The sequence below is a fragment of the Natator depressus genome, chromosome 10 (assembly GCF_965152275.1).
Source record: "Natator depressus isolate rNatDep1 chromosome 10, rNatDep2.hap1, whole genome shotgun sequence".
Lineage (NCBI taxonomy): Eukaryota > Metazoa > Chordata > Testudines > Cheloniidae > Natator > Natator depressus.
Genome location: NC_134243.1, coordinates 68,057,875 through 68,072,254, shown reverse-complemented (window position 1 = coordinate 68,072,254; position 14,380 = coordinate 68,057,875). Strand labels below are relative to the sequence as shown.

Sequence of the window (14,380 nt, the reverse complement as noted above, 5' to 3'; positions counted from 1 at the left end):
GTGGTTGACACTGAGCCACCATATTGACTTATGCACCACTCTCCCTTCCTGCCCCTGGCATGTGGGACATGGCTCGGGAGAAAGGCGGCATGGCTGGGACATCTTTCTCTATGATCCCTGGCTGCTAAAACAGCCCTTGGGGGCTGTGGCTGGAGTGAAGACAAGCAGCCTCAAGCTGCTCTAAAAGCTGCCAGCCCAGCCCTGGCATTAGTGCTCAGTTGCGGGTGGGGTGGGCACAAAGATGGGTTAACACCACTTCTTTTTTTTTTTTTCCCCCTCCACTCTGCACCAAGGGCAACAGAGTCTGGACTCTTGTCCACGCTTGCAAGTTGCTTCCTTGCTGCTGATGCACTCTGAATGTGTACAGATATTCTGTCGTCTCCTATGAGGATTATGCTGTAAGCACCTGGATTCTATATCAAATGTGCAGTTAGAGCTAATGTTTCAGACTACTGAAAGGAGCTCTGATTCCAGACCTGTGCTTCAGACCGTCAGGTTTTTCCTTTGCTACTTCAGCAGACTATTGAAAGTGTGGTGCTTGATTCAAAAGATTAATTGTGCAATTACATTCTGTCTTCAAATAGATTAGTAGCTTGTCAATATACCGTTGGGAATCAAGCTGTCAGAACTCTGATCATGTTCAGTTTGTAAAAGGGTTTGTTTTGGCACAGCATCTAACAGTTCTATACAGAGCATAGATAATATCTGATTGATATACCATTAGCCAAGATGATGCACTTTCATGTACATACTGCACAAGGAGCAAAGAGCTCTTCATCTGAATGAGCAGATTGACATGTCTTATGTACAAAAAGCACTTTACTTCGGGGGGGGGCGGAAACCCCCACTGATTGTCTAGAAGGTCTAGCCCAAACTGAGTTTCTCTTTTTAGTTGCCTTATTAGTCTGGTTTCCCTTGTGTTAAGATCATAGAATTAGAATAAATTCAGATTGGAAAAAAGTGTAAATTTTTAACAGCAAGAGTAATTAACCATTGGAACAACTTTCCAAAGATTGGGAGTTAAAAGTTGCCAGTGGCAGATTTTCTGTCAAGATTGGATCTTTTTTCTAAGATTTGCTCTAGTTCAAACAGGAATGAATTCATTCAAGTCCTATGGCCTGTGTTATACAGGAGGTCAGAGCAGATGACTGCAGTAATCTCTTCTGGCCTTAGAATCTGTGAATATAAAACCAATGGACTGAGTGACAAAGAAGTTCCTCAAATTTATCCAATCAATAGCTATCCCAGCTAGACTCCTGTATTTCACTATTATTTTTGTATTACAGTTGCAAAACAGGATTGGGTCATTTTACAAAATGGTTCTTTTTTTTTTTTTGAAGTCTGCTAAAATGTCTTTTGTCTTAGTTTTAATTAATTTGATGCACTAATACAGGGCCTCCAGAACCAAATGATCTACCTAAAGGAAAACCCAGAAGTCCTTGAGTAACCAACCGTACCAATTTAAAAGGCAACAGTTCAAAAAAGGGGGGGTTTCAGGTTGTAGCCCAGTCCCTACAGGGTAAGATGTCCAGTTTTGTGCATTTAAAATCTGGAGGTCTTACATTTCCCTTTCCCTGCCCCCTTGTCATTGATAAAACTTCATAAACCCTTATGAAAAATCTCTAAATTACACAATATAGTGCTGGGTCAAGCCCTAGCTTGATACCGTTTCTATGTCACTCTCACTCTATATTTCATGATTATCGGCTTTGGTCTTCCCTTGCATTATAACATTCTTTATGCGACTTTCTAAAATCTGGTGTCTTATTCAAAAAATAAGTACTAGGGTAATATTGAACATTAATTGACCAGATACATGAATTACTAGGGTCTTCTCCCTATCCCCATCAATATAATTATGATTATTAGTTGTAACTGTTTGAGGATGGAATACTTCCAAAGTATGTTTGGACACTATACATGGTAAAGAAACTCTGATCAGTTTCTTTCTGTAAATCTAATTTTTTAAAAAAGAAAACAGACATGACAGGCTATAAAAAACCAGAAATAAAACTTGGTCATCTCTTACTTGAAACTTTCCAACTCCTCCTGAGTATTACATGCTTATATTTGCATTACATTTCCCACTGACATCCAATGAACCCCAATCCTATATTTTCCTACCCACAAATTGATCTTTAATAACACATTAAGTTAGCCTAGCTTGAATGAGAGCAGCCACACTGAGGCATAACACTCCAGCTACACAGAGCAGTCTTAGCTGCTGATGAGTTGTGCTGACTTGAGCTGTAGCCTATATCAGTGGTTCTCAATCAGGGGTCTGGGTTTCAGGGGGTCCACCAAACATGGCTGGTTTTAGACTTGTAGGGCCCAGGGCAGAAAGCCAAAGCACTGCTGTGCAGGACTGCAGCCAGGGGCCCTGAGCCGCACCACCCAAGGCTGAAGCCAAAGCCTGAGCAACTTAGCTTGATGGTCATCCCATGACGTGGGGCCCTGGGCCATTGCCCTGCTTGCTACCCCTTTACGCTGGCCCTGGCTTTTATATGCAGAAAAACCGATGTCACAGCTTAGCCGTGGAGTTTTGATAGCATGTAGGGAAGGGCCTCAGAAAGAAAAAGTTTGGTAACCCCTGGCCTATATCACCTGAGGGACCAGCCAATTTGAATTAAAAATACCAATACACTTCAGTTAAAGGTTTTGGTATATGAATGAGATTTGAGTTAGAGCAATACTCACGTTAACTCTGCAGTACAGACAAGCCTTTAAAATATTCAAGCAAAATGAGGTGACTTACTCTTGTTCATGAATAGATAAGTCACTTTTAGGGTCATGTGGAAACAAATCAGGCACAGACGTGGGTACAGAGTTTAAGCTCTTTTTAATAGCAGAGCCCGCGGGAGCTTGCCGCACACAGCATGTGAACCAGACCAACCTCCAGCAATGTTATCATATGGTGCCTTTAGAGGATACATCATTACAGGTCAGATTTTCAGTTCTGGCCTTCATTTTTCTTCATACAACTGTCTGTACATGCAAAATTCACTATGCAGATGTTCTACAGTTGCAAAACTCATTTATGTACCCAGACCAGGTAGTGGGGTAACCATCTGTCTGAGTTGTGCATGCAAATGAGGGTTGTGCTTGCATAAAACAGGTGCATTTATAGTCTGAGTTACACATGCAGAAATGGGAGCACAAAAATGGAAGCCAGCTTGATATTGCCACAAAACTTAGCCATAAATATATACTTATACAAGTCTTTCTATAAATTGATGCTGTAACCATTGCTGAAGAAAACCCAAGTGTGGCTAGTATGTCAAATTGCTCAGTAACATAAGTCAGTTTGTTGATACATACTAATTGTCATCTTGCCAGGGTTAATAATCCCTGTGGTGATAATACAGAGTAGGTGGGTGATCGCTATAGCCATTAATGCATAAATGATAAGGTGCATAACTCATCTTAACAGTCATGAGTCTTTTTAATGGTAACTTCCTTAATGGGAAAGAGGGGAGTACTGAGAAGCTGGAAAAATAACTAAATGGGCTAGAAGGGCTGGCTTCAGAGGAAAGTAATGGGCTTGATTTGCAGCAAGGGAGATTCAGGTTAGATATTAAGAATTTTTCTAACAATGAGGACAGTTAAGCCTTAGAATAGGCTTCCGAGGGAAGTTGTGAAATCACCATCACTGGAAGTTTTTAAGAACAAGTTTGTCAAACACCTGTCACGGATGGTCTAGGCTTATTACTTGGTCCTGCCTCAGCTCAGGGGGCTGGACTTGACTTCTTGAGGTCCCTTCCAGCCCTACATTTCTATGAAAGTTTCAAGGGTCATAGTCTCCATTGTGACCATAGCAACTGCATGTCCAATTAGATGTGCAATAAAACTAATTTGCACTTTCAGCTTGGCTAGTTGGATGTCTGGTTTGAAACTTTCTTTAGTTAAAGAAGTCTACTTTATGTTAAATAAGAACAAAATGGAAATATTCAATGCTCAGGTAGGAAACGTTAGTTATTTCAGGTGTGACAGTGTTGGGCAACAGCAGTTATACCAGCACTCGGATTACTGGATCATCAAGTAAATCTCCCCAGAATAAACCTGAGGAGAAAAGCTGTGCCCAGTTGATATATTGGGTTGAGGAGAGCCCAAAAGGCTAATTGGCCCAGAAAGTAGAAAAGGCACAGGAAGGAAGTGCTCAGGAGGCAAGGAGAGACTGTCAGGCTTTTGGAAGTCAGGGCCAGGAGAGACCTCCCAGGGAGAAAGATACCATCTGTCTCTCCTCTTCCTTGGCTGATTGAGCGAAGGAGTGTGAGCTAAGGAGTGTATGTATATACAGAGCTGTACAAGTTTGTAAGGATGGTGGGAAGAACACTAAATTGCATGTGATGTTTGACCAGAAGAAGGTTTTGGAGCAGTTTGTGGCTAGGAAAGAGACTGGAGCGGGACAATGCCGTCACAAGGTGACAATCGTGGCTTGGCTTTCAGGATTATTTTTGTATGTTTTTGTATGTTACAAAACAATAGCTAATTGTTGGAGGTTTACATGATCTTAAAAATTATATATAAAAATATATATATAAATAAAAATGTATAAACTGGAATCTGAGACCTCAAGTTTCAGATGCAGCCAGTATGAGAACAAACTCTAGAAAATGATGTATGTAATAGAACTGCTGACAAGTTTAACTAGAACGTCCGTCTCAAATGTTAATATGGGAACATACAAGCTGTGAGGTTTAAGCTTTGATTTATGGTCAGAGGTCAAACTTTTATTTTAACCAAACAAAGGTGAATGGACACACACACAGAGTCCTTTCAAATTAGGCTAATAAGCAGAGTGTGATTCATATATTGTACTTCTGTGTTCTGTACCAGTTTCAGGAAATCAGTACAGTTTAGGGGGAATGTCATATTGTTTAGTGTTTATGTTCAATTGTGAAAATTGAAGTTCAAGTTCATAATGAATAACAGCAGCTTTGTGAATGCTACTATATAAATGGTGTCCCTGTTTCTGAGAAGCAGAATTTTCTGGAGTTTGTCTATTGTGTGATCGGTCAGTTGCTCTTTTGTAACACTGATCAACCTTTAATGTCAGGAGACTTTTTTCCAGCTGCTGCTAAACCATTTTGAGGACTCCTTGATCTCTAAAGCAAGGTCAGTTGCTCCATGGGAAATGTTCATAAAATCCTTGTTGTGCTATTTCATTAATTGAGATCAGCACAGGCTTGGATATCCTCCAATTATCATGTGGTTCTGTGGGCCATTATTGGAATGCCACAATAAAATAGAAAATGCCAACGGCCTAATTCAGAAGTGATGTAAATGGTGGCCTAAATTACTGTAGACATTGATAAGTCAGTGTCAATATGTGTAACTTGTACATTGAGTGCAGGAAGTGGATGTAGCAATAATAGGGAGAACGTAAGGTAACGTTAGGTAAGCTGAGGGGATCTACTAGTTTCTTGGTTTTTGCTCATCTTACTACACCTCCTTCTGCCCTTCTTAGCAACATGCAGCTATGCTGTCAATTAAGTGACCTCTGAATTTGGCCCCAGGTGTCAAAACATGAATATGATTAAATTACACCGCCAAAGAAAGAAAAAATGCCAGTCCCTACGCAAATAAGCAAATGTGACTTTAACTATACGGTTTTAATTTCCTTGAATATCCCATTGTTACCAACTTACAATCTTGCCTACAGTGCCAATGTAATTTGCTTCTCTGCGATTAATTGTGAGCAGCATTGGGCATTCACGCTTTGCTGGTGCTTGCTTAAGCTACAAAGAGATGTCCACGTATAAACAAGAGTATCTGTAAACTTGAGGCAATATTTCCTTGGTGCAAGCTGGAAATCTGCTGGGGAAAATTCAGCTGGAAATATCAAAAATATTAGCAAAGCAATAGTGCACTTCCCCATCCTGAGGCCATGTTCTGAGGTATGATGGCTAGCATTACTCGTTTTAATTTGCATAACCTAATAGCAGGCATAGTTGCTTCCTTTTCAACCCCTCCAAAGCTACCCACATTAATTTTCCGTACGCTATGTTGTTTGAAGTTTCATTAGCTTTGTTGGGCAGTAGTGGGGAATGTGGAAATCAGTCACGAAGCAATGAAAAAAATTACGGTTCAATAAATTGTCTACAACTAGAGAGAGAGCATTGTGCAGTAACTTAGAGCAAAGGCAATGCTGTGAGTTACTCATCTACCCATGTGACTTCTGAGTATGGGGAACCTTTCAAAGAATTCTTTAAGCTAGGTTGGCTATGGGAAATAGGAGATTTAAGATTACTTCTTCATACGCCTTGCCAGATCTCTTTCAATCTTCAATTTTAGCAAGGTGTTGACACCACAAAAACCTCCCCTTTAGCTGCCAAATCTGCTTGTTTAAATTGCTTTGCTACTGCCAGAATATGAATGGATTCTGCAGCAGCTTCCTGGAGAGTGAGTTTCCGAATGGCCAAGGTTTCAAAGTGTACTAGGAGGCCCCAGCTTCATTGGAAGGTGTATTACAAAACTGGGCTTGGTATCTCATTCAGCACGCGAAGTGGCCAATAGAGCCTTGTTAGAGTGATTTAGGGCAACGGTAAGTATTTCCATCTATTGTACAGAGTAAATAAAGATTCACATAATGCATAACCACAAGAATACATGTGTGGATGTGAAGGAAAGCTTTTTACCAGAATAAGCTCTATAGTCAGACTGTCAGTGCAGGAAGATCTCATGCATAGATTTTTTTGGGGGGGGTCGGGGGAGGAAAGGGGGAAGCTTTTCCTCTATTTGGCTGTTTATTTTAATCTGTAACCAACATGCATTTGAAGTAAAATGCAGTCCAATATTGCCCTCTGATATAACCATGTGACCCTATTGACACCAATGGAGTATTGGGGATGTTATAAGGGAAGAATTTGGCCTATGTCTTTATATTATAAACCTTAATTCTGAGCCCAGAGCACTGGAGTGACATAACAATGTGTACCCATAGGTCAGGTAGCTCCCCTTTCTATCTACAGATAGATAAAGTTGTTAGAAGTGGTAAATAGAGCAACCAGACTTTGGCTTATACACCTGTGACAGATCCAGATATTTCAAACACAGAAATACTGTAGTCTCGGAATCCACTCTTCCATTAAAGCCATGTTTTTTGTAAATCTGATAGAAAACTATTAACCTCAAAGAGGTATAAGGTACCTTATATCTTACAACTCAAAATTGTAAAAATTTTGAAAGTCACTTTGATTGACAAGTCAAAACAGGATGTTTCAACATTGTCTGAACCGTTTTTTCCCTCCAAAACAAACTTTCAGTGACCAGTCCTGTCATTGCAAAGGCTGCATTTTTTAATAGACAACTGCTCACTTCATTCTAACCAGCTCTTCCGCTGTCTTCAGTGGAGCCAGATTTCACCCAGGAGCTGGGGGGGGGGAGGGGGGGTTGTTTTTTTTTTTTTTCTTTCACTTTTCCCCCCTACAATGAATGTTCCCTTTGCACAGCTGGGAAGATATGTGAGAAAAAGTGGCTGGAACTTAGAGCAGCTTGGGGGTTCTGAAAGTTGCCCTAGCTGCAGGCAGGCAAGCCACCTGCCAAGGATTTAGAAGGGCTTTGTGTATCTTACTCTGTCGGCTTGCATGCCCGATAGCCCCCTGCTATTTTGTGGACGAGGGCATGGATGGTGTAGAGCCAGTAACACTAGCTTTGCATAACTTGACAGTTTCTTTGGATCAGGGGGAATCCTCAGCTGTCTCTGTAGCATAGCTTTTTAGCTGTACAGCCAAAGGAAATGCTGAGATTGAGCCTGTGTGTTACTTACTCACACACACACACACTCTATTTTTATATATATCTATCTAACACGGACCCATGCAACCCAGGTGGTTTAATCCTGGCTCATTTCTAGTTGAAGGATTAACTGCAGGAAAGATTAGGACGAAAAAACTGCAAGATGTTATCATTCTAGCTCTTGTTTTTTGTGGATGGATTTTCTTGGTGGTCATGTTCCCTGTCGACTTTATACAGAACACCACCTCACAGCCATGTTTCAACACACTCAGGGAGAATAGAGCAAGACTACCCTAGCCCCTGAAACATTGGAGGCCAGAAAGGCAACAAATGGTATTGAGGTATCAGCCTTTCCTCTGACTACTTTGTGATCTGCCATGGAGACTTGGGATGAAGCGGTGCACAAATGTCACTCTTCTCCTGACCTGCCTGCTGTAATGGTCAGCTGCTTTCTTCATGAGAGACAAACACATCCAGCTGGAATCCATTAAGGTGACATGTTGCTTTTCCTTTTATAAAGTAATAATTACCTTTTGGCAATTCCTGACTGAAAAACATTTTCGTTTTTTTTAAACAGATGAAGCTTTATTTCCTTTCAAAACACTGATTTCTGATTTAAAAATGCCTCTTTACTTTTAGGAGACACTATGTGCTTACCTCCCGAAACTTTAAACACTGAGATTTTGCTAATAAAAGAAAGATGCCCTTGCTGGCTGATTTCAGTGGCCTGCAATGTGAGAGAGCTAAGGCTGTCTAAAGGACAGTTCATTTGAAGTCCCTAACTGTGCAGCAGTGGTACACGAAATGTCCAGAGACAGTACATTTAAAGTCATATGTTGTTAGATCAATTTAAAAATTAAGAACTTTAACAGAATGTCCTGAGCTTGTACTATGGCTTTTCTTTAGTAGGCTTAAACTGAATCATTGATAGTACTAATAACACTGGAAATTTAGGATGCCACATAACATCTTAGCCCACTATGACCTGTATTCTGCAACTGTTACATTGCCTTGCAAATAGGGCCACTCTTGTCAACAGAGATACTTGTGAATAAGGACTACTCATGTCTGTAAGGATTTGCAAGATCAGATTCTATACCACGTCTGGCTTCCCAACCGGATCAAGCCACAATCAGCATAATTTCTGCAGATGAAAATGGCTCAAAAAAAATGGCTTAAAATGGCTTAAAAAAAAATGGCTTAAAAAAAAAAAGTTCTCAATATCCTTTTAATGGAACTCTAAGGTCTGATCCAAAGTCAATGGGAATCTCTCCATTGCCATCAGTGGACTTTGGATCAAGCCCTATGGTCACACAGTGCTGAGAATAAACTCCTTTATAGCAGCAATTAGTAAGAAACTTCTTACCTGCAGGACTGTGCTTATTAATCTGTTGCTGTTCTCCAGACATTTTTTTCTTTAAAAAACTTGCTACACAAATTTCAGCATTGAGAACATGAGTTGAAGGCAGGTGCTCTTTGCAAATGAGAATCTGCTTCTTCCCAAAATATATAGACACTGTCATACCCAGTGACAATCATTAATCTAGTGTAGTTGTAGCTGTGTCAGTCCCAGGGTATTAGAGAGATGAACGGGTGAGGTAATCTTCATTTTATTTAATATCACGAACAGAAGTTGGTCCAATAAAAGAACTACCTCGCCCTCCTTGTCTCTCTCATTGTTGATGCTGTAATATGTATGATATGATAGAGGGCAAGTGGCCTGAGTAGATCACATAATGCAGAGGTAAGCTGAACAGCTGGTGATAATGATGTCTGGTCAACACATTGAAGGAAAAAACTAAGTGGTTGGGGAAGGGAGAAGAGGAAAATCTTTTAAAAAGTAGCAAAAGAATCCTGTAACAAAATAAATTTTAGATAAGGACCAAATACTACCACTATCTGTTCTTTGAGCAGGTCATTACAACTTTTGATAAGGTGAACTCAATAGCCGACTTCAGTCCTGATCCTGAAATAGGATTAGCTGATTGCTCAAGAGAAGCAGAGAAGAAAATTCTATAGTTTCTTATCACAGGATATTCTTGCATTGCTAAAAGACTTGAAGGCAAAGCTGCAAAAGGGAGACTCTTTAAACTTCTGTAAATGTGAATTGTTTAATACAGGGATCATCTCACTCTACATTTCCAGCTTTCATAATTTTATTATGAGTCTTGGGATAGATGGTGGCTTTTTTTAAAGCCCCAGCTTCTGGAGTCATGTGTTTGGGTGATTTAAAAAAAATTAAAGTAATTTTCTAGACCTCCGGCTTGTGGAGAAAAGCTTGAAAACAAATCCTACAGGTTCAAAAACCAGAAGGCAAATAAAAAATGCAAAATGTATTTTTTAAAATCATGTGATTAGACAATCTGATTTGTTTGAATGCTTGGGGTTTGCAATTCTGTAACTTTTTCACTACATGAGATCTGCTCCCTTCCCAACCCACCAATTATTAACCTGTTTGATTCCACGCTATCCCTGTGGCAATTGTCACTTGGCAAACGTGTACAAGTTAGTTGAAAAGGACTGGAGTCAAACTGCTTTTCTTTCTCCAATATGCCTCTGATCTAGTGGTTTAGTTTCCTCTGCCTTGGTTGCCCCAGAGTATATCATTGGGGAAGATCCTGACTCTGGTCCTGCTAGTATCATTTGGCTCACTTCCAGTTGCAGTGATGTGTATATACGTTACATTATAGCTATGTTAATGCTTGCATTAGGAAGGAGGAGTAAATTTGTTTTTAAAAAAAAACTGCACAAATCAGCTCAGTCAGAGCACTTCCTAAACGCTGCTATCTTACCCTTTTAACCTCCTCAAATATAGTGCACTGCTCTTCATGCACTGTAGGTCTGGGGACTCTTTGTGTGTGTGTAATCCAGTGTTTCAGCTGTCTAAAAATATTTCCCATCAGTGTGGTGGAGAGGAACGCATCTGTTGTGAACAATAGGTAATATGGAGTATCAAACAATTACCTTTGATATTTAATTACATTTCTTCCTAAATGATGCTTGAAGCACTGGCTCCAGTATTTGAAGATGTTTTGCGAAATACACTGGAGGGGTCTGATTTGAAATCACCCCTGGATCACAGCAGTCTAGAATAATGAAAGTTCCAAGTCATTTTCTTTCATAAATGAGAATAATTATACGCATTTAAGAGTATCTAGACAGTTAAACTATCCAGAAGCTTTGAATAACAGAATGGGGTGGGGGGGGGGGAGAAATCTGTTTGTCACCTTTTTTTATTTTGTTGGAAAATGTGTGCTATGTTTTAGGGCATATTACTGTCAAATATTCTTCATCCTTGCAGGAATGAAGAATGACAGCTCTACTAAAAATGCTATTAAAAAGTGTTAGAATATAGTCAAGTATGTCCCTTGACAATATGCTGACTATTATATATTTTTATTGCATTTTCTGTGCCATTGGCTTCAGGTGCAAATGGGACATGTCTCCTTTAAATTGCACTTTGAAATTATTGAGCATAGAGATCCAACTGCTGTATGCTCTTTGGTGTGGTTTTTTTTTTTTTTTTTTTTTGTAGCGGAGGTTTTGGTTCAGATATTTGGTTCACCAACCACAGGATGGTGCTGTCACATTTCATGTTGTATGTGAGCATCTATTTCAGTGCATCGGCAAATGAAACAAGTGGTAAAGAGATATAGCTACAGGAAAATATCCTTCAAAAAGTTACTGTGACTCGATTACCTTAAATGATGTTGATTAGTGATTTAAATGATGCTGATCAATTACTACAACTAACTATTATGAAAGTTAAACCTGGGAAACATTCCTTTGTATCTTTCTCCAATGTAAAAGTTGTAAATGGGATAAAGTTAATTCACCTATGAGTCAGGGCTTTTGCTAAGTTTGCCCTTAAAGTTGTGCTTAAAGGATGCAAAGCAGAAATTAAAGCACTTACACTCAATATTCTTATTCTACACGGCAAATTAATTGGATTTCACATTTAACATGTCAATTTAATTTATTTCCACTTTGAACAATCACCACTGAAAAATTCTTCTAAATTCACAGTTCAGGACACTTAAAGACCCTCAGCAGTTTTCATGCTTCCATGTAATTGTCACTTGAATCCAATGTCCTCCTGTGACTGTCACTACAAATATAGTATCTTCCCAATATCAGCTCTTATTTGCATTTTCTCGTCTTCCCACTCCCAAATTTTGTTTTTAGGGAAAACATTTGGAAAACTGTCTCACTTTCAGCAAAGTTCACCACAAAATGAGTCTGGTGGTAGTGTCAAAGCTGGGTGTGCTTAAATGCATTCTCACTATAGATGAAATAACTACTGTTCATACAGGATAGTTAACCGATACTAAGCTTTTATAAGGCACATTCAAGGCCTTTAGCTATTTAACCCTCTAATGTTCCAGGTTCATTGCTGGGCAACTATGCAGAGATTATGGACTCATTTTCTATAACAGGATCTCAAAGTAACAAAGGCCCTGATCCAAAACACATTAGTTGAAAGACTCTGGTGGGCTTTGACTCAGGGCCTTAGACAAGAGGGGCTGGAAGCACTATCAAGTTCTGTAAACAGAAGGGGGCAGGGAAGTGGAGAAGTAGCTTTAGATGCAGTCCCTTCTAATTGCAGATTTGTCCCTCTTGACAGTTCTTGTACTATTACTGAGGAATAACTTTAACTTATTAATTAGTCATCTTAATGACTTTAGCCTGACTGTACCATATGTCACAGGCCGCCTAGACTGGAAGGAGAAAATTCTCTAGATTGCCTTCTCAGAGGGAGCAAATCTAAAAACCAGCTGTATGCCTACTTAAGTTGGGGGGGGGGGGAGGGGAACAGTAAGATTTATGTACATTACATCTGAGAAGAAAAGCCTGATACCCCTCAATTGTAATTTCAATGTATTTCTCAATTTCTTCATTTTTGCCTAAGGCTAAAACATGCTTAAAACAATATCCATGCACAAAATATTTCAACAAAAATTTTACTTCAGTCATGTCATTGGAACACTATAATTCCCAGTAAACAGTGGTTTACACTGAAATTTTTACAGAACTAACATGATGAAGTAAATGAACCAGATATCTTTCTCTCTTACATTCTGAGGAACTTCATTTTCCAGTAGTTCAGACAATAACTCTTAGACCAAAGTTAAGTGTTTAAATTTAGTGGCTTTTTTAACAAGACCTCACAGCTGCTTAATGTTAACGTTTGACTCAATGGTTTGGAGAATCTCTAGCTAGAATTAACTGGTAACACTTTAACTCTTTAAAATGATGCCTTTTATGTTTGTTAAACTTTTTTTCACAACCCAAAATGGCAGTGGTGACCGCAATAGCCAGATTCGAATATATCTAAAGCCAGAACCCCACAAAATACAAAATAAATGCAGCTCAGAATTAGCCCTAAATTAACAAATTTTAAGATGTGCAGCTGAATCTGCCTCTAAAGATTAACTGAGTTTCTAGTGAAGGCCTATGATTATAACCCAAACTCCTCCTCTTCTAATACTTGCAAAATGAGAAACAAATTGTCTCATTATAAACTAAACTTCAAATCATGCTATCGCTCAGCTACATGTTATAAATTACACAGTCTCTTACTGCAGAATGTGGGATCAGAAGAATATCTGAATTTATAAAAACACAAAGATACAGTATGACTCAGTACTGCTTGCAAGTATTTACCGACAAATATCAGTTGCTACTTAGACCAATTATCTTAAGTATTTTATCACAAACTAGACCTCTCCACTCAAATCAAAATTATTGTGTCCATTCACATTGATAGTTGCAACAAACAACTTAACACTTGCCAGTCAAAGTCCCTCTAAATCTAAACATTAAAGTGAGAGCATGGAAAATAACCTGCACCCCAGCATATAAATTACAATGTATAATGTAATATAGAGGTGTGCACTATCATGTTAAGTGACATCCCTCCATTAATCACTGTCAAAATGACTATAGAAAAGCATGACAAAGCTAACAGTACTAGTTCAGCCCAGAACCATACAGCAAACGTTCCTTCTCTGCAATATACACACACACACCATGTAAGATGTATGCATATCAGTTAAATTTGGTCGTCTCGGTTTGTGAATCAAGAGAACTATGAGACATTCACAGAACTCTGACGCTGCTCCTGGACTGTAGATTCTCTCTCTCTCTCAAAAAAAAAAAAAGCTGCGGATCTTCAATTCCTAACTAATCGGAGGAAACCGGCCATGCCTGCTGCAATATTAGAGTCACTTACTGCATTGCTTTTTCAGCTGAGTGGCAGTGGCTGTTCTTCTCAGCCACACATGGTTTTGTCACCTGGAGGGTTTCTCTCTTCTGCACAATTCAGCTCCAAAGTATCTGCATGTTGAGGGTAATGGCATTTGTTCTGTACTGGGGCTTTCTGGCTGCAGTGGCTGCTCGCCCTATCTATAGCCTCTGGTGTGTGCTAAGTAAGCAATCCACTGGGTCTTCGTAATGAAAGAATGAAGAGGCGCAGCTTTCGAGACCAGCTAAGAGGGTTTTGTAGCAATACCCACTGCATCCATACAATTTTAAAGGCAAAAGGGGCTGTGGCAGCCTTCAAGTTGTCTGTTAGAGCAATTTGTATGCATCCTGTGTCACAATAGAAGGCATAAAGGAACATAACAATGTTTCAGAGAGATTT

The 14,380-nt window shown here is 39.4% G+C and overlaps 1 protein-coding gene across 3 annotated transcripts in view; it reads right to left on the bottom strand.

Annotated features, from left to right (window-relative positions):
- CTXND1 (cortexin domain containing 1) overlaps positions 1-14,118 on the bottom strand; it is a 33,679-nt gene extending 19,561 nt beyond the window's left edge. For all 3 annotated transcript variants that reach the window (XR_012641167.1, XM_074964801.1, XM_074964799.1), the window contains exon 1: positions 13,970-14,118. The gene's annotated coding sequence lies outside the window, so the exon portion shown is untranslated. The remainder of the gene's footprint in view (positions 1-13,969) is intronic.
- Between the last annotated feature and the right edge of the window lie 262 nt (positions 14,119-14,380).